Raw genomic sequence first — 25,530 nt, 5'->3', positions numbered from 1 at the left:
AGTGGCCCATTCCAGTCCATTTCAGTTCACTGACGCCCAAAATGTCTATCTTTAATCTTGACATCTCACCAATAACCACATCCAATTTGCCCTGGCTCATAGATCTTACATTCCAGGTTCCAATGGTGTGTTGATCCTTAGAACATCGGATTCGCCGTTCACCACCGGCACCGTCGGCTGCTAGCCGTCCTTTTGGCTTTGAGCTAGCTGCGTCATCACGTCTGGGGCTAGTTGAACTCATCCTCTGTTCCTCCCCAGTAGCATTTTCACCATCTTCCGACCTGGGGGTCTCATCTTCCGATGGTATACCGACATATCTCTGGTTGTACTGATCCATTGAGTTTTCACGGCAAGAATACTGGGGTGGGTTGCCATTACCTTCCCCAGGGATCGCATTTAGTCTGACCTCTCTGTCATGACCTTCCCCTCTTGGGTGGCCCTTCACGGTTTAGCTCATGGCATCATTGAGGTGCTCAAGCTCCAGCACCACGACACGATCCTTTGCTGAAGCTGCATATGGGTGGCTCTCATAAATTCACATTCTTCTGTTCCATGTACCCTAACTAGAGATTTCCCCCATAAAGTTGGGTTTCTATTGGTAACTGAATTGGGCATTAGTTTCTCAATATCCTTAGATGTACCTTGATCTTCATAGACCCTTAATATATCCACATAGTATTAAGCTGTTTTCTAATCTTATTGTGTGTAGAAGGATAGCTGGACAAATTAGTCCAGCTATTGAGAAGGCTTCTTAAGCATCTTAACATCCTTAGTTATATATAGGAAATGAAGATAGCTTTCCAATATCAAAGCCTATGTGAAAACTGGCTAGTCTGCTACTGGTGTTTTAGACTGCATCTGTCAGTGAGAGGACTACATCATGGGCTGGTGACTATGTTCAAGCTTGCCTATTGTGAATTAAGAAAGCCAGTTTGGTGTAGTGATTAAGGCATCAGGCACAAAGCCAGCTGGGTGACCTTGGGCCGGTCACTCTCTTTCAGCACTAGGAAGCAGGCAATGGCAAACCACTTCCAAAATCCTGCCAAGAAAGCTGTAGGGACTTATCCAGGCAGTCGCCAGGAGTCAACAGTGACTCAAGGGCACACGTGCATGTGCATACATGTGCGCGCACACACACACACACACATTGTGAATTAGTTAATATTTTTCTTCCTGTAACAATATGGATAAAGCTGTCATAAATGGCATCTCTAAAGATTCTACAATATTGCAAAATATAGTTCAGTCAATCAAGAAATTAGCTGAGTACAGACTGTAATTTGTCAAGTCTCTCATCCCTGTCCTAATTACTTGTAGAAAGGGGGCTGTATTTTCTGCCCTTGGATCAAGTCATGGTACCTAAAAGCATATAGCATTCTACCAAAGTTGTCCAAAACACATATACCAACTTCTTCCATAAGATGTTGCTATAGTTTTCTTTAATGAGTAGTTAATATTCTGAGTGTTCCATAGAATACAACTAAACAACTGAGATTTCTATAGGGTGGAACTAAACAATTCAGATGACTATTCAATCAGTCTTCCCTCCCAGACATTCTGTTGCCTCCAAAAAGTAGAGGCAGAAATCCCCTCCGGAGTTAGGAGGGCTGTTTCTTCTCTATCCACAGTAGCTGCTGTTGACAGCCATAATATACACAAAGCAGAAAGCAGAGTACAGTTTGATTTTCTAGGAAATTGGGTTATTATAGCTGGCAAATTTGAGCACAGAAGCAATCTGACAAACAGACACTTGTGACAAGCCAATCATAAAGTGAGATCTCTATTTGCTTCATACGATGCTTTTGCTTTGGAAGAATCGCAATGCATAATCAGTTTTCCTGGAGTCCTGGTGCATCTCTCTTGATTTTAGCAGACCTGCTTCTAAAACAAATTCCAAATACAGAGTAGAACATTTATGGCTGTCAGCTGATAAATCTCAAGTATGTATAGAATTCAGGAGGAGCAAATGATTTTGTGATGCTTTCAGATGGCTTTGAGTCTCTGAACGTGCGATGTATGTACTTTGATGCTATTTAAGCTCCATTGTTTGTTTCCCATTTCTCTTTTCAGTTCTTGTTTAAATACTAAAAACAGATAGTTCTCTTCTTTAAAAAAAACAAACAAACCTTAATGTATTTATCTAGGATCTCAGCACCCACTGTTATTTCTTCCCCCTTGCTTTCCATAAGCTGGAGTCATTGCAGCCATCAGGTAATTATGTTTCAGAGCCCGGCACATGCCACTGTACTTGGACAGAAACTGCTGAAGCAAGCAGGAAAAAGCATGGAAATTGCACTGAAACAAGTGTATCCCGTGATCAGGGGCATCCAAGGCTGCAGCAGAGCCATGATGGAAAGATAGCAGTGGTGGAACCGGTATCTGACGCAGGCTTCCAGGGAGATTGTTCAGAGTGGAAGGTGTGATTTAATGGACAGGACCCAGTGCAAGCTCCTGCAAACAATCTGTGCATTGCTTTTTAGAAGCTCAATAATGTTAAAAGGGGATCTCCATTCTGTTTTCTAGAGGATGTAAAAACATATTCCCTATTATTCTGAGCATCATGTGAATTATTAGTACCAGAAACCTGTCATATCTCTTTTCAGGCTTAATTTGTCAAGGTGAATATTAGTGGGGCTGCAGAAATTCTTGGCTGTGTTTTGGGGGTTTCCGGATTGAGCCAGGGGTTGGAATGGCCATGGTGCTGTTCACATGGGAACAAGTCAGACAAAGTGCTAGGTTGCTGCAGAGCTGGAGCAGAGGCTGGAGTGGGGGGTCCTGCTGGGTGGAAGTGCTGGGAGGGGGATGACAGCCTGCCAGCTGCACTGAGGTGGTCACTTGGATGGACTTGGAGTGGGGCTTCAGCCCAGGACCTGCGTCAGCGTCAGAGGTGAGGAGTGTTAGAGGTGTCAGAGGTGAGGAGGCCTAGCTGGAGGTTTTTAGCTTGGGAAGCATGACTGATTGAGTGGAGCTGAAGTAGCAAGAATTTTGGGGCATAGTGGCCCTTGAAGGAGAACAATATCCTGAGATGTAGCAGTATGTAATGGTATGTGGGAATGACCTTGGGAGACAGGAGGGAGAGCCACAGACTGGACAACCAGCATATGAAAGGGATCTCAGCCCACAGAAGAAGGGAGAGCATGGAAAATGTTTTTCAGAAAGGAACTGGGTTTCAGGTTTGGCAGCAGCCATGACTCCAGGGTAGGGGTGGGCAGGCAGTTGTCATCTGGGAAGCCTTTATAGCTTTCAGAGGCCCTGCACTGCAGATATCTGGTTATGTTACCCTGTTGTTGAAGTTGAGCTGTAGGGAGCAGTTAAATTTGTTGCTGCTGTACCAGTCTCCTTGCTCTACCGTAACATCCCTGCCCAAGCTACTCAACTTCATTGCCAGATTGGTTTTAGAGTCTCCAAGACTGATAGTACTCAGAGACTTTAATCTGCCCTCTTGTGATGTAAGTTCTGGAGCGAGCCCAGGAGTTCATGACCCTATGGCAACCATGGACTCGACTCAGGTCATTGAGGGCCCAACATACACAGGTGGTCACATATTAGTTTTTTTTTTTTAAATCTTGGGGCAATTGCAACATGGAGGACATTATCATTCATCCATTGTCATGGTCAAATCACTCCCTGGTTGCTTTTTAGCTTGCTGGTGCTCCCCAGTGAGGTTGAACCTATTAGATTGGTTTGCTCCAGGTGACCTATGGACCCTGAAGGTTTTCAGATGGAGGTTGGGGTGGTGCCAGCCTTCCCTGATAGACCAGGCAGGAAACACGACCAGATGAGCTAATTCTACTTTACTGTAAAGCTGCATTAACAGAATCTTGCAACTCTGAAAGTACAAATCTCCCATCATCTCTTTTTACAGCCTGATAAGTTAGGGAGGTTCCTTTCTGAGTTTTTTTCTCTGTCCATTATGCAGCTGTGGGCTGTACCCTTTCTTATCTGATCATCCCCTAGGCAGCTGCTCTCCCTCACCCCCCATCTCCCAAGATCATTCCCACATACCATTGCAGGTAGTGGTGGTTTGAGGACCTAACAGGCAGTTCAACTGAGACCTTAGTCTCTGCCTGGAATGGCCATGTGATAAGGGACTTAGATTGGGTTGTCCTTATGCAGTCTCTGTTCATCAATTTTGGGGGCCTATCTGGTTTTTCAAGTAGCCCCAGGAGTTGAAATAATAGAAGAGATGCCTAGAATGCTGTTGGAGAAAGATGAAGGATGAATCCAACTGAGCATGTTTAAGAGTCTGCTTTAGGGACAACATCATGGCAAAAACAGTAGCAAAATGTATAGATTTTTTCTGCTATTATTGTGCCCACAGATAGCTGACTAGCAGCTCTTTTTAAGGTGACACATTTAGTGCTAGGGAGGGATGGCCATAAGGACATCTACAAGGCCACTGTGAAGAATATTCTAGGCATCTGATGATTAAAATTGCTGAGATCTGGTTGGAATATGGTTCTGGAAGGGTTAAATTTAAGTGACTGAGGCACAGTCTTGTTTGATCACCTGGGAAGAGTAATTCCTGAGGAAATGGACAGGTTTCTTGGGACTGTTAACCCAGACATCTGTTTGTTCAATCCATGTCCCTCCTGGTGGTGAAGGCATTTCAAAAGGTGGCATGTGATTGGGTCCATGTGGTGCTGACTTCTCTGACTGAGGGGGTGGTTCTGCCCACTTTTAAGGAGGACATGGTGTGTGTCCTTCTGAAGAGATCATCACTGAACCCAGCAGTTTTGGACGTTTGTCAGCACTTTCTCTCTCTGGCTTCACTTACCTTTTCAGTCTTCCTTCTTTCAATTAAAAAAAGAAAACCTACATAAAAAGTGTTGTATCTGGGCTAGTGGGAGCCTGAATCAACTTTTGAATGCATCTTATCTAGTTGGCTCAAAGTATCTTCATACTTTTTCCCAAAGGGCAAATAGCAGCTTCAAGGAAACTCTTTAGATGGTAGAAAATTTTCTAGTAGAAGGCATAGTGTGCACACCCTGGACCAACCCTGGAGATTCAGCTATGAGTCTCCTGCCTTCTCACCTCATTTCATTGTTTACTCTTGCACTTAGAAAACTAACATGTCACGGAGAAACTAGATTAGCATAATTCTTCCTAATGTTTACATGCATGAGCTTATCTACTATTGTTCTATTTACAACAATATTTAGAAATATTTAGAAATGAAAATGGGACTGCAGCCTTACTTTCTCTAAATGGAAGGATTTGTTGTGCCTGTATAGCACTGTGTTCCAATATCCTGTACCTGGGGCACAACACATGCAGGGTCCCCCCCCCCCCCAGTCTTATTGGGAACTGTCAATGGTGGTGTTGGGAGTCTTACAGAGATATCTTCTTTTTTTGTTTTGTGATTTTTCAGGTTTAGGCAATGATTTCCCTTCTTCCACATACTCACATCCAGGAATATTGGCTGCTGTCACTTTAATTATGCCCCCCCCCCACTTGGCACTGAATCTTCCATGATTATGAATGCAGCATCAAGAAGAAGCTTACTGATTTCACAACTGACTGCAGATGATGGTGGAAATGAACCCCCATCTATAGGCAATGCTATTGGTTTGTTCAAGTTAACATTTTTCTTCCTCCTTCAGTTTGAAGATGCAAATCATGCAGCTTAATGGTTCAGCTGCATATTCTTGGGCGGGAGTGGGGGTGAGCAGAATGAAAGCAATCTGGCAGGCTCATTTCTAGCACAGATGCCATAGTTCAAACTACATACAACTGCAGAGGCTGGTTTAAATCTGGGATCACCCAAATCATGTGTAAAGGGGAGGCTGATTAGTGGTGGAGAACATGTGGAAAAGATCAGATGAGTTACTGGGTAAGATAATAGAGGGAAGGTGAATGATGTTATAATTGGACTTAAAGCTGTATTATTCACGGTATTCCTATTGTTTCAATGACACCCCAACATATCACCATACAGAGCAACACTTATGAACAAAATTTAGGAAATGAGATATTTATTTGTTTGTTTGTTTGTTTATTTGATTTATATAGCCACCCATCTCACATTTGTGACTCTGGGCGGCTTACAATTAAAAGATAACAATACTGAAAAACACAGACAACCATACAAACATACAAAATGTTAAAACAATTAAAACCATGCAATAAGAGGTAATGGTTTTCCCTATAGATAAACTGCAGGGCTGGCTATATGATTAGGCAGAGTGAGCATATGACAAACGCTGAGAGGTTGGAAGTGTCAGTGAGCTGCAGGAGCACCAAGCTACATGTAACTCGGGCCCTATCCTGCACCACCTATCTGGCTTGGGCAGTCCTGTCCGGCAGAAGAGACACAGTCTCCATCACCAGCTGCAAGATAAAATTCAACTGCCAGCCCACATAGCTTCTATGTATTGTACTGGGGAGGGAGAGAGACCTTCTTTTTTCTGATCTTGGGCAGGAAAAGGACTTCAGCCAGGCCGGACAACATTGGAGAACACTTGCCCCCAGGCACCAGGAGTTCCATGACCCACTTTGTTGTTCTGATGTGGTGGTGGTGATTGCTGACTGTGGCTTCTCACCAAATCGCTAAACAGGATTTAGGGAAAGCCATTTCACAGTATCCCTCCCCCACTGCACAGCCCATATGAGCCTCGACCCTGTTGGCTTTTAAGAAAGCGCTTCTTGCGGGCTTTGGGCAAAGATGGTGGGCAGCCCATTGACCCCAAGGTATGATTGGTGGAATTGAAACTGCTGACTTTCTTCTTTGACCTTTTTAATGTTTTTCCCCCTGTGCATCTGTCTTCACTTTTATTGTTTGATACGCTTTGATCCTCTATAAGCCGTTCAGAGACGCAGGTGAGTGGGTGGCCTTAGAAATTAAGTAAATGGAATGGAGTGGGCTTGTAATATCAATATTTTCCTGACATCATCAAGAGTTCAGCTTAACCCAAAGGAGATGTTACCTTTTTCAATATTTCTATTTGCAGGGTTCTGATATGATTCAAAATTCTCTTTTGTATTGGAAAATGGGTACTCTCCTGCCTATCATATAATTTCCAGAGATGACAAAAGGCGTTTTCATCAGTGCTTGGTTCTTGTTTGCAAACATGAACTGGGAAGCTCTTGATAATCTCATTTAACAAATAATAATTAGCATAGCATTTACACGAATGTACAGACATGGTTAGTGGACGCTGTGCAGTTACACAAAGTCCGACCATGGATTCAGATGGTCCAGGTGCTGTTACGCTGGCTGGCAGCCCTTCCCTAAAGCATCTAAGGTGTTTTTAGACTTTCTCTCTATTATTTAAACTATATTTTCACCTGGGGTGGTTTTCAAAGACAAGATAAAATACTAAAATACATTATGATAAATAATAGCAGGTTTTTAAAAAGGCAACATGACCATAATTTTAGAAAAGAAAAAGAAACCTTGGGAGATTAATGTTTCTCCCCAGAACTGAAGTAATAATTTTCTTGATGTCAGGCAGATTTTCTAAAAAGGAATCCAAAAACGAGGGGTCACCCAGAAGGCTCACTCTGGTTACAACCAATCTAATCTGGATTCCAAACAATAAGTAGGCCGGCTGGTATGGAAACACAGCAATAGACATGATGCCATACAAAAGGGTCCAAGTCAACCAGTCTAAATGCTGCACAGATAGTTCTAGGAATCAGCAGTTGAAATTGTTCCCCCTTCTGCCCCAACACACTCACAAAACATCAGACAACACCTTGCCCCAGTGTAGCAGAATTGCCATATCAGAAGTGGGCAGCCCTAGGCCTCATGCAGCTCCCAGGCTGACTGTCCCTAAACACGGGGAGCTAATTCTTTCAGTCCTGTTTTTGGTTTTCTAGAGTTTAAAGCAGGGTTTCTCAACCAGGGTTCCATGGAACCCCAGGGTTCTGTGAGAGATCACTAGGGGTTCCCTGGGAGATCCCAATTTATTTAAAAAATTATTTCAAATCCAAGCAACTTCACATTAAAGAGGTAAGTTTCCTTCTTTATTTTTAGTTTAAGAATACTGTTAATCCATATATACAGACCTACCCATGAAACAAATATAATAATTTTGTAACTTCTGGCCTATATTTGAGCCTGGATGTGCAGGAGTTCCCTGAAGCCTGAAAACATATTTCAAGGGTTCCTCCAGGGTCAGAAGGTTAAGAAAGGCTGGTTTAAAGGATAAAGAGGGTGCTTTAAGCCTTAAAAAAAAACAAAAAACAGATCTCTCCAAATGCAAATTCCCCTCTCCCCAAAAAGAGTCCTATGATTGAAATGGCCTAAAAGCCTTTTAAACAAGTAAGTAAGTAATTTTTAAGGGGCAAAATGGGTGCCTTAGGCCTCTTAATTTCTCAGAGGTCCAAAAATTTGGTCTCACTCCTACCCACTCCAGTGATGTCATAATGTCACTAATCATACACCCTGTGGCCTTTGAAGGCCAAATTCTGTTTCATGGCTCTTTTTTGGATTAGTATACATTAAATATACTAGTCCTTTAGGACTGAATCCATGGCCACACATTGCAGATAATTTAGCAGTACGATATGCTGCAAAACAAACCTGGTTATTTACTATTAAGTTCCTGGGTGTCTATGGCAGGAAAAGTATTACGTGTGTCACCTGTTTCATTAGACAAAGCATTAACATGATGGCTTTCTCTTCAGTTTTGGAGGATCTGGACAAAGAATCGAAGAATTGGATAAATCCAAATTAAAGCATCCCAGTTGACTGTCTAGCTAGCCTCTGCTTGAACCCAGCAAATGAAGGAGAAGCTACCACCTCTCCAGGTAATTCCACTTTGAAATGCTCTTACTGTTAAGAAGGTGTTGTTCTTTTTTAATTAAATCAGAATCTGCTTTCCTGTAACTTAAATCCATTATTTTGTGTCCTGCGTTCTGGGACAAGAGGGATGTTGACTTTCTTCTGTTGGAGAAAAATCTGTAAGAGGGAAATTCTGAATTTCCATCCAATTTGTGACTGACACATTTCTTCTCCCTTCTCACCCTGAGGTTCGTTTTGCCTGCTCAGGCAGGACACTAGAGGACTTCAGTTTCCAAACACTTTATGATGTGTTTGCAAAGCCAGGTCCAGCACACGTAGACATGTTCAGTAACATTTCATGGGCAAGAACCAGAAACAAAGGAAACAGCGTGTATTTATAATCAAGCAACAAGGAAATACAAGATTATAAATGTGATTGGTTACAAATTAATTATAAAAAGACAAAGTTTTAAAATAGACCCAAGTTGCTAAGCTGTGCCCACTTAATGTACTGCTAAATGTTAAACTACAGCTTCAGCTAGCTCTAGCTACTCTTACCAACTTCCTCTAACCACAATTTGTGGTTAGGGAGCCTAACCACAAATACAATATAGAAACTATTCTTATGTACCTACTTATTTCTAGTGCTTGCTAAATGTTTGCGGTTATATGTTAAAACATTTATTAATATTCCAATGGTTAAATTCTTCCACATTTCTGTGTGACATTCTTTCAGATATTTGAAAACTGCTGTTGTATCAACCCTCAAGTCACTTTCCTCAAGGTTAAACCTACACAGCTCCTTCAATTTCTCTTCATAGTTCTTGGGTTACGGTCCTCTGATCATCTTCATTGTCTTTTACTGCCTTGACCCCAAGCCAAGAAGACTTTTCCACCAAAATGAGCTGATACTGACCTATTGAATCCTTAGCAAAGATGCTTAGTCATTAGTGTGGCATGATGCTTCAGATTCTGAACAAAGTGTCCATTCAGCATGAAGAGAACTGTTTCCAATCATTAGCATTTTCCTACCACTTGACCAATTTCTAAATTTCTTTTTGGATGAGGTCATAGTGACATCCCTGGTGCCCATATTAGGAACCAGGGGACTTCTAAACAATGGATTCTGGGCCACTTTAACCTCTGGGCCCCTAACTTCCTAAGATATGCAGTCTTAGAAAGACAAGCTGCAGGATCGTTAAGAGAGAGAGAAAGAAAGAGACTCCAGTTCCTCATTGGAAAGAATTCTGGCCTCATCCCTCTTCCCTGACTCTGAACTTCAGGTCTTCTGAAAGGGAAATGCAAGTCTAAGAGCTTTTTGACCCAACAACAATAGCATGGATCAAAAGAGCGGGGATGGAATTGAAAGAGTTTTCTTGGTTTCCCTTTCTCTTTAGCTCTGGACTTGCAGATTCTCTGATGTGGCACATACAGAATACTACTAAAGGGTTCCCCCCCCCCGCCCGCCATTCAGTTGTGTCTGATTCTTGGCAACTGCTTGGACTAGTCCCTGCAGTTTTCTTGGCAAGATTTCAGAAGTGGTTGGCCATTGCCTCCTTCCTAGGGCTGAGAGAGGGTGACTGGCCCAGAGTCACCCAGCTGGCTTTGTGGCTAAGGTGGGACTAGAACTCCCGGTCTCCTGGTTTCTAGCCTGATGCCTTAACCACTACACCAAACTGGCTCTCACTACTAAAGTAGTTAGTTGGGATAAAAGTGGTGGTGTTTTTTTATGAAGAGGCAATGATAATAAGACGTGAATTGGCCATTTTTATTAAGATCAACTTGGACTCAACTTTGACTTCAAAACAAGAAGGAACTTAACATATTGCAAGGAACATACTATTCCCTATTACATGGGTAGTTTCAACTTGTGGTAAAAACAAATTTCTGCACATTCACCTTCCTTCTCAATAACTTAGAGACCTTTCAACACTTTCAGTTAGTCTGTTTGGCTTCTGGATTACACATCCACTCATTGTCACTTGTGTAGCAGCACCTACTGTAGACATCTTTGTTGTTCTCGGTTGCAATGATTGATCTAAGCTTTTTACTGGTAATGCTGTAGACTGCTTTGGGTTTTATTTTTGGATAGAGCTGGAAGAAAGTGATTATGTTAAGAAAGTGATTATGCGAAAGAACCTGTTCTGATTCTGTTTTGACCCAGTAAGTTTGTAGTGAGCTTGGAAAATAATGCCCTCAGATTTGTGGTGGGCAGACAAACTGGGAATGAATTTTGAGACATAATTTACCATGTAGCATTCCATGATTTTCTGAACATCATTCTGACATACCTACAATTGCCTTTAGTTTAGACTGATCTGGTTTAATGCCATCTTTTATTAATATTTCTCCAAATTACTATGTTTCTTGAGCTAAAAAAAGTGCTTTGCTCTTTTGAGGACCCGGCTTTTTCTTTTTCTATTACCAGTTTTAATTGATGATATTATTCTGTGGCACCCCATAGGGATATGTCATCTATCTATATCCTGTTTTCTGGAATGCCTTCCATCAGTTGTTGTGTAGTATGATGAAATACTCCAGGAGCAGAACACAATACAAAGGGTATGCATTTAAAGCTGTGTTGATCAGGCCTGCAACTAGGGTCTCTGTCACCCGGGGCAAACATGGATTCCACGCCCATTTTGGCGCCTCCCCACGCTCATTTTGGGGCATCCCCAGTGCGGCACCTGGGGCACATGCCCCGCTTGCCCCCCCCTAGTTGCGGCCCTGGTGTTGATCATCTGGTGTATTAAACATACATAAGCATGTGCTTTCTTCATACAATAACATATGCAAAAACCAGGCTGATGCATCCAGCTTGGAAAGTATCTTTGTACCTTCCAGTTCTGTCAGAACTCAACTAGTGCTGCTCTCTTTGAAGACATTTGTTTAATTCTTTTAGGTCAGGCAAATTCTCTGACTTCCATCTTTCTTTTGAATTATACCATGGAAAGAACCCATCTATCTGGTTCTTCAATACAACAAATAGTGTAATTCCTCTTGTTTCTATTCTGTCCAGTTCTGCTGTCAGTTTTGTTCTCAATGCTACTGATACTTTTCTCATAGCATGTTCTACTGGTTGTGCATCTTTATGAAGAGTATTGTGATGAGTTAGTGGAGATACTTAATACCATGAAAGACATCTTTCCATTTGTTTAATCTTAAAGGATTTCTTTCTATGATGTTCTTTGTTGATTTATTCGATAGAATTGACCACTTGTAGCTTTTCAAATGTTTCTAGGGCCAGGATGGTTCTTTGTGGATTGGGTAATGATTTTATATCACAGAGTGCCTTTCCATTTCAAAGTGAGTTTCCAGCTACCCAGTCAGGCTTAAGCTTCAATCTGTTGTAGTTAGTTCTGGCTATTAGATTGAATTGCACACCAGTATCATTCTGGTAAGCAATGGGGATTCCTTTAATGGCTCTCATTTCAACCCAGACTTCTTTCTGGTATCTCACCTTGCCCATGTTGTTTAAGTTAATGAAGAAATCATATGCTTCAGATTCAAACTCCTTTGGCACTTCTGCATATATGTCTTGAATTGTTTATGTAGTTTTGCATATTTTAACCATGTGGTTATACTTTCCATACTTATGCATTTCTGTCCTTAATGCTGGACATTGTTAATAGACATGATTCATACAGTATCAGCTGCATTGTCTGCAGATACTTTGTCCTGTTTCTAAGATATTTTTGCCTGCTATTTTTTTTTTTTAGGGCCAAAGAAGTATTTCTGACTAGAGCTTGCTGGTATCCTTCCTTTCTATAAATCTTTATCGCAGTCAATGGTCAAAACTGGAATATTATGATCGCTGTTTCCCATATGAGTGAGCAACTTTTGCTGCTTGGGTTATATCAACAACATTTTTAAGGACAAGTTCTCCTAAGTAGTGTTCTTGTCCCTTCTTGTTTATTGTGCCCCAAGCAATTTGATCTTTGATTAAAAATGCAGTCAATGTACCAAGGCCACAAGACTTAATCTTTAGTTTCATATCTGTTATAAATTCTTTAATTGCCTTAGTCTCTTTTTGTAGGGATGAAGATAAATGTTTTGTTATATTTTTCTGCAGAGCACAATAGGCCTCAGATTTCTGCAGCAAAGCTTTAAAGTTACCTCTCTTCACAAATGTAAATCCATTATACACACATCAAGGTCATCTACCTCAGCGATTGTCAGAAAGAGCACTATTTTCTTGTTCATCCCCTTTTGTGGTGGGAGAGGGTCAAAAGCATCACTATTGGCCTTACACACTGTAAGTTTCTGTTCTGGTTATGGCCTGCAGGCATCCATTTTTTCTTTATCTTTTTTTACACTGTCGCTATTCAGCTAGCACCAAAGAGGTCACTAATCACATAAGGCCTTGCAGCCTTGTGCCGATTCTCAGTGGTTTCTCTGAGTAGTAATCATATTTTCTCTCTTTAATAATTTCACTAGCAGAAAGGTGAGGGGGGGGGGTGGCCAAATCTGGGGCTCCTACACACCGTCACTGCTGCACAAGAATACAGTTTCAGTTCTGGCATTTTGCATTGCTCATGGATAAGGAGTCAATGGCACAGAAGATGAACTGTGTTTATTAAGATCAACGTGGACTCATCTGTCCCAGAACAAAAAGGAACAGATTGCAAGGGATATTCCATGACTCCCCATAACAAGGGTAGGTTCACCTTTTGCTAAATATCAACTTCCTTGCAAAGGTCACCATTATGGTAATGGAGGACTGTAATCTGATCTTTCTGAAGATTTTGCTTCAGCTCTGTATTGGCTGTTTTGATCCCAAGTCGGGTCAATGATTAAGCAGAGGCCATACTGCAAAATTATCTACAAGGATCAATGGGTCTATAGATTCCTTGTTAAAAGCTCATTTTAGCGATAACTTAGATGTCAGAGCCTTGTGTGTGCCTCTAGAGAGCCTCACCCAAATTCCAGGCACAAAGGAGCTGGAGACACGCTGAGGAATGTGAAGCAAAGCTCTTAGGAAATTAGATTGCACTACTTCTAATTTTTAAATACAAATCTGTGATCCATAAAGAAAGGATTGATCACCTTAGCTTTAAAGATGTTAATGGCAACAGGTACACAGTTGCTACCTCTGCTACTGGCAAAACTCTGAATTGCATTTCCTGTCTTGTGAGCCTTAACATGTATATTTAGGGAGAGACAGTAACTTCCCAATTAAAGATTATCCTTGTCCTTGCCTATCCAGGGAGGGAGCATCAGTCAGTCATGTACATTTTATTCAGTTGTCTATGCTATCTGACTGGGCACATCAATTTAATAATACCTTTGCTATCTAATCATCCTAAGGGGTCAGATGAGGAGAATGTATTCTTCCTACTAGGAGATTCATCCCCAGAAATCTCAAGAATGGCCAAATTCCACTCTAATCCCATTGCTGTTTGAAATGCAGTTTGATATAGTCTGGCAATCTGAATGTTTATAATTATTACACAACTTATGGAACTGTATCAAGGCAGTACAATGCTCAAGGTTTTAGTATGTTCTCTATGCATGCCCATTATATATACACATATATACATACGTGTCTTTTAATTCTATGCAATGTATAAAGAGCTTCTAGTCTTTGACCATAAAGTCAAATCAAGCCACGTCATTTACCATTATCACTATTTGAAATGTATTCCAGACTACAGAATCTGTCCTCTTTCTGTGAATTTGTGGGAAAGACTCTTCCGTTAAACAAGTAGTCTGAAGGTGACAGATTGTGACAGATAGTCAGCTGTGTGTCTTAGCGATGAATAGGGGGGTTTTGTGTGCAGAGCAGGAGACTGTAATAAAGGAATATATTTCGTTGTGAACAGTGACAGATATTATATGTGCAGTTTCACAGGCAGTCATAAAATCACTAATGTATTCTGCTGTAATGGTTTAGATCATGCTTTTCTAACCCTCAGGGGGCTATTACTGAGGAATTCTGGAATAATTATTCCAGAATAACCTGTCCCCCTTTGAGTATGACCTGGTTTTATGATGCAATGTTCATGTGTACACATGTTTGCATGCCAGCATGTATTCTCCTATATGCATACTTGCACAGGCTTACCCATCTCTTCAGTAATGGGTGAGCCTGCACCAGGCCAAATTCAATTTAAGAATAGTAGCATCTCTTGAGTGGTTCCATTGGTGATCCCCAAACACAGCAGGTAACCAGCAGGTAATGCTCTTCTGGCTGAATTGCTATGGTGGGATGGAATGTGCTAGAAACACAACAGAAGTGGCTGTCAGAACCTCTCTGCTACCATACCATGCCTTGCAATGAGCTTCAGGGCTCTTAGTTTCCTTCATTCAAATGAAGCACTTTCTTGGGTTTCTTGCTTATAAGCTTTGACCACTACATCTGAAGCAGTGATGCACAAAGTCCCTTGAAATGTCATTGTTTGAAATGATATTACTTTTACTACATGCAGGGCAATCCAGAGTGGGAGTCATGTGCCTAGAAGATGAATTACACTGAACTGAACACCATTATCTGAAATCTTGGCCACAGTGTGTTGCTTCTGCTCATACTTAGCTGCCCCCTCCAACATTGATTCTCTGGGGAAGGAAAGTTCAAGGGTATTGATCATGTTACTTTTTATCTGATTCTGAGGACTGCTTCATAAACTATTTCCATAGTCCATAGATTAATCTGCAATGGCATAGAGCCCTCTATACTTTAGCTTCAGAGCTGCTCCCTTCCTGATCAACAGGCTTTTCCATTTATGGATTAATAAATAAATAGTAGTTTCCTTGCTTGGCCTCCACAGTACCTGGAGAAGTAGGGCAAAATTTTTGCAAAATCAGCACTACAGCTATTTGGGAAAACCTATGTCTAGGTTTTAATCTTTGGGATTCACTTCTGTTTTTCTTGAAAAATAGTAAGGCATTTTGGCAAGATATTATAGCAAAGTCCAAAGTTTTAGTAGTTTGAGAGCCAGGGAGTGAGGGTCAAAGCTGAAGTCTGTCTTTAACTTGACCATCATCATAGCAGAAGTAGTAACCATCTTATTTGGTGCTGTGTCTTGCTCTATAAAAGCCCATATCTACACTGACCATTTCAAAGATATAAGGCAGCAGTTCCAACAGAGCTAATTTTGAATGAATTTTTGATCTAGTGACTCCTTGATTACCACTGGCAAACTTATAAAGAAATATCAGGGTGAATCCTAATTCTCCTCTCCTCCTTCTGAAGCTTATAGTTCCTGCCAACATCTGACCTGAACTATTTCTTTATATTAGTCTTTCCAGATATTTGCATCCAGATTTCAGTTTCAGTTCTGAAGTTGAAGTTGAGCCCCAAGATTGCTAACTCTCTAGTCCTCAAACTATGAAAGGTTCTAACCCAGTTTTCTCAGCCTAGCATCCTTCAGATGAATGTTAATCCTATTTAATATCATTTCACCATCAGTTGGCTCTCATTTTTACATATTATACACCTAATATCATTGTCTTGTTCAAGAAATAAAAATGTCCAAGTTATTGCTTGTGAAAATTGATGTGTCTCCTCCCCTCCCCTTAGTTGCAGTGGCTGGGAACTCTAGAGATTTCTCCTCTATATTAACTTGATTTCCTGGGGAAAAAGAGAAATATATTTATGGTGGTAATTCATTATGTATTTGTCAACTTCCCATACACCATTATAGGAGGTTAACCAAAGCTTTCTGTGATGACATCACATTTTTCCCATGGCCCTTTGTAGAAGGAAGGGTTATTAAAGTTTTATTTATATTTGCTTGTTTAATGTTTTACCTCTATGAGAAGACAAAGATTTCTCAAGATTTGAGTATTGTCTACTACCAGCTATAAAAGTAGCTACTAGAAAGAAATGAGCAACAAAATGTTCACAGTTCCAAAATAACCCACCACCACCACCCTCAAAAGCATGTTCACTTCAACTGAACTGCACAATTTCTTACTCAGTAGTATACATTGGGAATCTATTCCTATAAGATGAAGGGTAATTCATTTTCTGGAGCAAGGTTGACTGATGGGAGAATATGGTACCTACCTGGGACTGGGACCTAAGACACATCCACTTTGCACCAGGTCAGAACTGGCTCTGTTCAGATGATGTTGGCTCATTTTGAGAGTTGAGCCAGCTTTATTCTGGCTCTGCCAAGAAGATGAGATTGGGAGAAAGGGATTGTTTTACCTTCACTGAGAGTAATAGAAGACACTATTGAAACCAATGTAATAAATGGGAACTACAAATGGCTGCAGACATTGATGCTGCAGCTTGGGAGGCACTGCTTACCAGGTGAATATTTCAACCCTTTTGTAACAAATACATAGGTTTTAATTATCTCTTCATCTCATCCCCATCCAGTTTTGTCCCACTCCCCCTTTCTCCTGCTTTCTCTTTCCTGTGCAGCAACTGCTTCCTCTTACCTTATCTCCATCCTGGTCCTTTGGGAGGAGGGGTTATTTGAAGAATGGAAGGGTATGCTTGTGCATTAGGGTGTGACAGTTACTCAGGATTGATCTCCCACACCCACTACAGCAACAAGCAACTATGCATCCCAACTGTCGTTAGGAAGAGACTAGAACAGGACAGCACCCTCAACAGGAGAAGCAACCTCAACCTGAACCAGATCTGCTATCTTCTGGACCTGTGTCTCAACACCACTTACTTCTCTTACAGAGGTGACTTCTACAGACAGAAACATGGCTGTGCCATGGGTTCCCCCATGTCACCCATTGTTTCCAACCTATACATGGAAGAAGTGGAGAAGAAAGCACTCAGCACATTCCAGGGTATGGCGCCCACCCACTGGTTCAGGTATGTGGATGACACCTGGGTTAAAATTAAGGCTCAGGAGGTACAGGCTTTCACAGACCATATAAACACCACAGACGCAAACATTAGGTTCACCAGGGAAGACACCAAGGACAACAGACTGGCATTCCTAGACTGTGAGCTTCTTATTGAGACCAGTGGCAAGCTAGAAATAGAGATTTACAGGAAACCCCCACACACAGACCAATACCTGATGTTTGACTCCCACCATCCACTGCAGCACAAACTAGGAGTCATCAGGACATTACGTCACAGGGCAGAAACCATCCCCATCTCCATGGATGCCAAAAAGAAAGAAAACCAGCACCTGAGGACAGCCCTGAAGACCTGTGGGTATTCAGATTGGGCCTTCATTAAATCTAAGTCTACCCCTAGACCTAAAACAACGGCAGACAGGGCTGAGACCCAGAGTCAATGGAAGGGCCTGGTCATTCCTTACATGGCCGGCGTGTCAGAAAGAATAAAACTGATATTCGGAAAACACCACATACTGGTATATTTCAAACCCACTAACACACTGAGACAGAGGCTTGTACACCCTAAAGATCCAACACCGAAACATAAGAGAAGCAACGTAGTATATGCAGTCCAGTGCAGTGAGGAGTGTTCTGAGCTCTACATTGGGGAAACCAAACAGCCTTTACACAAGAGGATGGCCCAACACAGGAGGAGCAACACCACAGGACCAGAACCAGCAGTTTACCTTCATCTAAAAGAAAAAGGACACTCATTTGAGGACAACAATGTTCAAATTTTGGACAGAGAAGATAGGTGGTTTGAGAGAGGGGTTAAGGAATCCATTCATGCCAATGTGGAAAATCTTTCCCTCAATAGAGGTGGAGGCCTCAGACACAACTTGTCCACCATTTTTCATGCTGCTCTTTCATCAGTCCCCAGGAAGATTAAGACCACCAGGAAGGCCACTCTTAACAATCCACTTGGGGATGAACAAAGGATCTAGGAGTAAGACATCCCAAAGACAATCCATACCTCCATGGCACAATTAACAGCCATTCAGGCATTAGGGACAATGCAGCCACCCTGGAAGACATATATGGGGTCACCTCACCAACCTTTGCCCAGACTGAAGAAGCTGCTTGGACAAGCAGCAAAACTTTTCTACCAAAAAGAAAGAAATCCAGTTGCCGTGACTCAACCTACAGACAATTCCACCTGGATGACTGAGAATCTTCATTGACAACATGCAACCATGGTTAGAGATATTGAGAAAGGCATGTGGTTTTAAAACTGCTGCTATGATATCATCACATCTTCAAATGCTTTTATATGATTGTGGCAAGATGGCCTGGCTGATTTTTTGTTTTGTTTTGTTTTGGTTTTACAATCCACTGTCCCTTGCAGTTCTCCATCGTTGCATCAGGAATATATGGAGGGTGATATCCATTTCTAATTTTCTGTGTGGACTGGGGGAATGAGTCTTTTTGTTTGTTTGTTTGTTTGTTTGTTTCTGCAGGAAACCCAACCCTAATCCACAGCTCAGAAGGCAGTGTACTACTTTAATTACATTTTTTGCATTCTCCTCTTGGCCAACTGGAGTGAGCACAGATTGTCTCACGATGATCTCAGTACGTTTCACCTCTTTTGAAGCCAGTGGAAATGAAGACAATTGTAAATTGTTTTCAGGAAAATCAATGATGTGCCCAAAGTCAACAATCACAGTAGGAATAACTATCATTGTTTGGTTTCTACAATTCCAATCTCAAGTGCCATTTGGACTTCTTTTCAAGTCCCCATACACAAAAAGGTATGGACAAAAGAGGTTGCTGTGACTGTTGTGTTGTGCCAGACATTTGGAGACTGCAGACATTCCCAATCCACATCTTCCTTAGGGTAAAATGATCTTTTTTTCATGTGCACAAAGAAATGACCCCAGGACTCCCCTTTGCTGGAAAAAGAAAAGAAAAAGTTTGAGTCCTTTAAAACAAAGGTGTGGGTGAAGTGGCTGTACTGGGGCTGGAAGAGTGGGGTTTTCCATCTCCCTAAGCAGTCTCTGATAAATAGCTGGAATCTCCAGGAATCTGGAGGAAAGTCCAGGTACTTTGGAGCAGACAAAATAGGTAGAAATAGGTAGCAGTCTAGCCAGAAAGCTACCCTAGGTTTAATTTCAGTTCTATTGTGCTTGTGCCTCCTGTCTTTTTTTTTTCCCCTCTGTCAATTTGGAAAATTGTTTTATGACAGCCTTACAGCAAACCTCAAGGATATTTTCTCCTCCTTCCTTCACTTTTCTGAGCAACAATATTAATTTGGAGTTATTTTGTATGTTTAATATTTAATTTTTTTAAAAGCCTATCTTTTCTCTTTTTTAAAATGAAGTTTGATTTCATTTACTTCTGTGAGACTGGTCTACCTTCCAATTTTGGGGAGGGGGGGAGGGAAGAAGGGCAACAGAAACGCCCAAGCCACTACCCTAAAGCAGGGGATGGGGACAGGTGAAAGGACCCAGGAAGTCCAAAACCTCCAGTCTCGTCTACCCTATGGGTTCAGCCAGGGTCTTCTACAGAGCCTCTGCACAGTGACCTAGGATCAGGTTACTGAGTATAACCTACTGTATTGCTGTCTGCAATGCAGATATTTTGCTTCACTTGCCTTCTTGCTGAGTCGCCAAATAACTGTCATGCTTATGTGCTTGCTCTGCTTTACATCTAAGAAAAACTGAAACACAGAGAATTCAATTTGTTACCAATCCTCTCACTCAGGCTGGTTTTAAAATTCTGACCTTGTAATAAGACATTTTCATCAGACACAATAATACCTTTCATTTTATCTGCACAACTCAGAATAACCCACAGGAGACCAAGAATTTAGGGAAGACTTTTGGGAAGAGCTTGGTCTTGGCCATGGGATCAATCAATAGGAAGATATTTGTCAGCAACACTGAACATGTTCTAGCTAGTTCTAGCAAGCTTAACTATTCAGAAGTATCATTTTATTTTTGGAAAAGAGAATTTGGATCTTCAAGACAATCTCCAAATCCTTGAGCTGATGGAAATTCTAGGTTCCCAATCTGGTCAGTTTCAGATGTGTTGAACACCCATAACCTCCTAGGTAACATAATTGCTCAGCTGTGGGATATGCTGGCTGGGTATTATAGATTAACATCCAATACATTGTAGTAGGATGCTTTTCACTTGGAGAAACCAGTGTAATACCGAACCCAAATGCTGGAACACATATGTTACTTGCAAGCAAATATGTTGTTTCTTCCAGAAATTTTAGATGGCCTGCTATTTAAAAGATAACACAGATTATAATCTGCAACAACTGTTCTGTAAATGCTGAAAGTAATATTTATTGAGCCACACATTCAGGCTGGTCTACTAAAGAAACATTCACAGGACACCATCACAGAACACAATACATTCTGTCTTCCTTTCTATTTGTCTGCATAAGTTTATTTCTCTGGGAAGCCTGCTATAGCTGCTCTATCATGATAACAGCATCTGCTGTTTTCAAGCTCATCATAATCAGAGGCCCCCTTGGGTTGCCAGGCAGCAAACTGATGGCTGAAACACCCATTGGGAACCCATTACTCAAGTCATCCTGTGGACAGGATTGTTCACATTCTGCTGCGGATATTTACAGTCACAGCTGCTGAGATGGTATTTGCAAATTTGTACTGATTTGATTAGCTCGTTTGGTCGTCATTGCTTCTAAGAGCAGGATCTGGCCATAAAATTACGTTCTGCTGCACATGTGACTCCATTTAATGGTGTATCGAAGGAATATTATGTTAATTTCTTGCAGATGAACAAAGAATAGAAATATTGTAGGGGCCAGTGAGAGGCCATATGGTGCAATCAAGAGCTGTCATTCCCTATGGTCCCAGGCAATTTATACTCAATGCAACCCTGAGGAAGGCAAAAGACTATCAGTTCTCACTTAACTGAATAACTTCTCTTATGGCAATGACCACATTTAATTGGTAGGACTTTTGTCTGTGTTGCTAATGTGCTCCTTAGTCGCAGCATTCTTCACTTTTCTATCAGTACACTGTACATGTTAGAAGTATCATTTTCATTCAGAGTCAATATGAGCCTTTCACAATAATTGCCAAAGACCAATTAGCTTTCCTTGGTGAGGGAAGTAGGAAAGTAAACAAAGGAAGAACCGCCCAGAGTCCCCCTTTCTTGGGGGAGATGGGCGGTAATAGAAGTTTGAAAACCAAACAAACAAATAAAGAAATAATAAAGAGAATATATAGTTCTTGTGTCTTAACAGCTTTGTATTTGTGGGAGAATTTTACTAAGTGTACCTTGAGTACTTAGTAAAGTACTAAGTCCTCTATGGTAATTACACGGCATCTCACAAGCGTTCATTTTCTGCACAATTTTTAAAAGCATAAGAATTCCTTTCACCTTTGCATCTGGTCATCCTAGAATTAAAATTCACTTACTTTCTTATTTTTGTTTATTCTTCTTATTTTTGTTTAGAATTGTAACCTGGTAGATACAACCCTAATCTTAAAATGTCAGGATGCCCATGGATGGGATACAGAATTTAATTTATTAGCACACTGGAGTGCTTTTTACATTATACTGAAAGGAGCATCCAACATTATAGTATGTGTCTCAATATAAGGAATATGGGATAACCAAACTTAGTTTGGTTATCAAAACTTAAAATTATAGGTCTGTTTTAAATTACCAAAACAATGAACACTCATCCTGGGAAAAGTGAAGGCGACTTAATTTGTAATATTCCTATACTACTCTGAATAGGAAGTGGAATCTTATGAATGTAGCAAAAATATGGAGGAACCAATTCATGTTTATGCCTTTAATTCTTCCTATTCTGGAATCAGGTGTGTGAGAGTTTAATAGAAGAAAACTGCTTATCATGTCCAAACTCTGGTCTTCTGAGCTATTTCTTTATGTAAGCTACATCAGGAAAGACGATGTTAATATTAGCCTGAAGCAGCGTTTCTCAACCTTGGCAACTTTAAGATGTGTGGACTTCAATTCACAGATTCCAAAGTGACATTAAAAAGCATGTTTGTGTGTGTGTATGTGAAAGAGACAGAAAGTGAGTGGATGAATTAGAGTAAACTTTCTTCTTGCCAATTTCTATACAAGTAAAGAAAAATTTTGAAGCAATAATTTAAGTTGTTATCTCTCTTCAGGAAATGTGATCTCTGCCCAAAAGAGACCTAGTTTCAAATAAAATAGAGAGCCATACACACTAAATAAATAAATGCATATTAATTTATCAATATCCTGACTATAGCACAAGATCCCCACAATACTGGAAACCTGCACATGCCCATCAGGGTTGTAATAACCCACAACTATTATTCCGCCCTCAGTAGCTGCTCTGTTCCTGGAGTCTGGCCAGTTGGATTGCTATGGCAACCTAGCAGAGTGGCTCCTTGTAGCTGATTTTTCCAGCCTCTTTATTTCCTACTCTGGTATTTTGTTAAAAGAGTGGTGTATTGGTAAAGTCTGACAGGCAGGACTTTGCAGACTCCCTACACCATTTCTTACATGCAATTTGCCTTGGATCCAATGCAAGGTTACATAAGAACAAACTCTGTTTAATTCTGCAAAGATTACTTTGACTGGGAAGGTTCAATTTGTGAAGTACGCCAGGACACAGCTTCAGGCAACTGATTTGCAACCTTTAGCTTTTCATTTGCAATGCAAACGGGTTTGCAAAGATGCCGCTTTGGGTGCCAATTTAGGCAGAAGGCAGGATATGAATTCAGTGTTTTTTTAAACAATACAACAGCAAAAATGAAAATGCTGATGTGAAGCAGAGAGTCCATCAAAGAAATCACTGTCCATTTTCTTACTTCTCTGACTTCACTTATGCTAATCTGTCACAAAAAAGGAAAAACGAAAGAAAAGAGTAACACCTGAAAGCATTGTTTGGCTCCTTCAGTTAGCCTGGCTCTCTTCTCTTCTGCTCCAGTTCTGAACCATGTCTTGGAGCTGGGTTTCCATGTATGCTCTCACTATTACACTAGGAGGTTTCAGTAATCAGACACAAAGAAAGGCAGGTTTCAGTACTTTTCATGGCAACCCTTCAAGGAAATTGCCAAGTGCCTTGCTTGTCTGTTTATTGGATTTATGTTGCACCTTCATTGTGTACAACTCAAGGCAATGTACATAACGCTTCTACCTCCTATTTTCCGCACAACAAAAATTCTTTGACTTTGGCTGCTCTTAGGCTGGTCTTTGACCATAATAAAGATTTGATTTGGTTGGGCTAGGAGAGAGTGACTGGTCCAAGGCCACCCAGCCAGCTTCCGTGCCTAAGGGAGGACTAAGAGCTCACCATCTCCCAGTTTCTAGTCCAGCACCTTAGCCACTACACCAGACATTTCAGAATGGCTGTTTGTGTCAAAAGGACTATTTACTGGGTGTAAGAAAATTCTTTCTGAGGGATTTCCCAGGTTCTGCTGGGACATGGAGTGTCCTGCTCCTTGCAGAAGAGCAAAGAGACGAGGGTGAAATGATTTGTGAAAGACCTTCAGCAAAGCAATGTAGCTGTGGTACGTACACAAATACACATACACAACTTTCAAAGCCACTGTGTAAGCCTTCCAAAGGACACAGCTGCTTTAACAGTTTGAGAAGGTTGCTTCAGTTACATTAACAAATTCTGCAGAGCACATCTTTCAAGTGCTTTGAACAGCTCTAAGAGCCTACTGGCACACAGTCCTACTGGCACATCAAAATAAGACTCCAGCCAGTGCGCCGTAATTCAGTGGCATGTAATACATTTCCCTGGTTAAGTTCCCAGCAATTCAGTTGGGTAGGAACACAGGAAGGCATTTTGAGGAAATCTTGGATAACAGTTGGAGTAGATAAGGTAGGTTTCTGCTTTATCTTCGGCCAATAAAATATCCCCAATCCTGCATCAATGATGGAATCAATAGTAATTATGTTGTAAAACTGGCTTTCGGAGCAACTTTGAAAAAATACAGCAGCAGAAGAGTTAATAGCAGCTACTTTCTCAGGTGTCTTTACACATGCACTGCATTAGATTGGGGCTCTGCTTCTGTCAACCAGACTTCCAGGAATCTGTTAGAAAGGGCACAGAATTAGGAGAGCCATCCGAAAGAAGCGGACAAGCGTCCTGGGAGAATATGTGAATAAGGTTCTGAGGAACCTAAGAGATAAAAGGGAATCCTGTGTTTGTAGTGGAAATTAGTTCATTAGAAGGTTACATTTAGATTCAGAGAAGCTACTATAAAGCTACTGTGTGGACTAGGATAATGAGTGTTTATTTATTTATATAGTCAAGGATTAACATTTGGGGATGGTCACCTGGGATGAAGTATTTTTAAATTAAGATGCACACACACACACACATCTGGGTGTATGATTGATAAAATAAAAATCTAAGTCTAAAGGCAAAATGATTGGACTATTACCTTCTTTGGCTGCTCTAAAACTATTACCTATGTGGCAGTTTTGGAAAATATTAGAAAATGCTCAAACATCTTTTATAAAAACCCCCAAAGGTCTAGAAGTTTGAGTTGAGTCTCCAGGTTTGGAAACAAGCAAAGCAGTGGCCTGGTTGTACATAACTCACTAATGTGGTTTGTTTTCTGGCTTAATATGGTGTTCAAAGTAGGCCAATATATGACTTAATAAGTCAGGATCTTTTAAAATATGTAGCCTAGAGGTATGTACTGTAGGAATGCAGCCAATGAGTAAAATTCAAAGTTAAACAATTTAATACCCATTGAGTCATGCACTTACAGTATATCACTAGGATGTAACTGTGGATAGACTGTGCAGTTTCACATGCCAGCAAGCCTCAAATTCAAGCTGTTTGTGAAACTTATTTCTGCTTCTTCTCCCTTGCATAATGAGCTATCAGCACTCCTATAGATGAAATGCGCAATTACTTGGTTCCTTCTAAAGCCTGTAATATCTTTTATTCCTTCTATGTTATGTACAGTATGGCTGTATCCTTTTGAGTTTATTTATGGAAGAAATAGTATTATTCAAGGTTTGCTTATTCACATATTTATTAT

This window comes from Candoia aspera, chromosome 2 (assembly GCF_035149785.1).
Source record: "Candoia aspera isolate rCanAsp1 chromosome 2, rCanAsp1.hap2, whole genome shotgun sequence".
NCBI classification, from domain to species: domain Eukaryota; kingdom Metazoa; phylum Chordata; class Lepidosauria; order Squamata; family Boidae; genus Candoia; species Candoia aspera.
Note: the sequence above shows the minus strand (reverse complement) of the source record.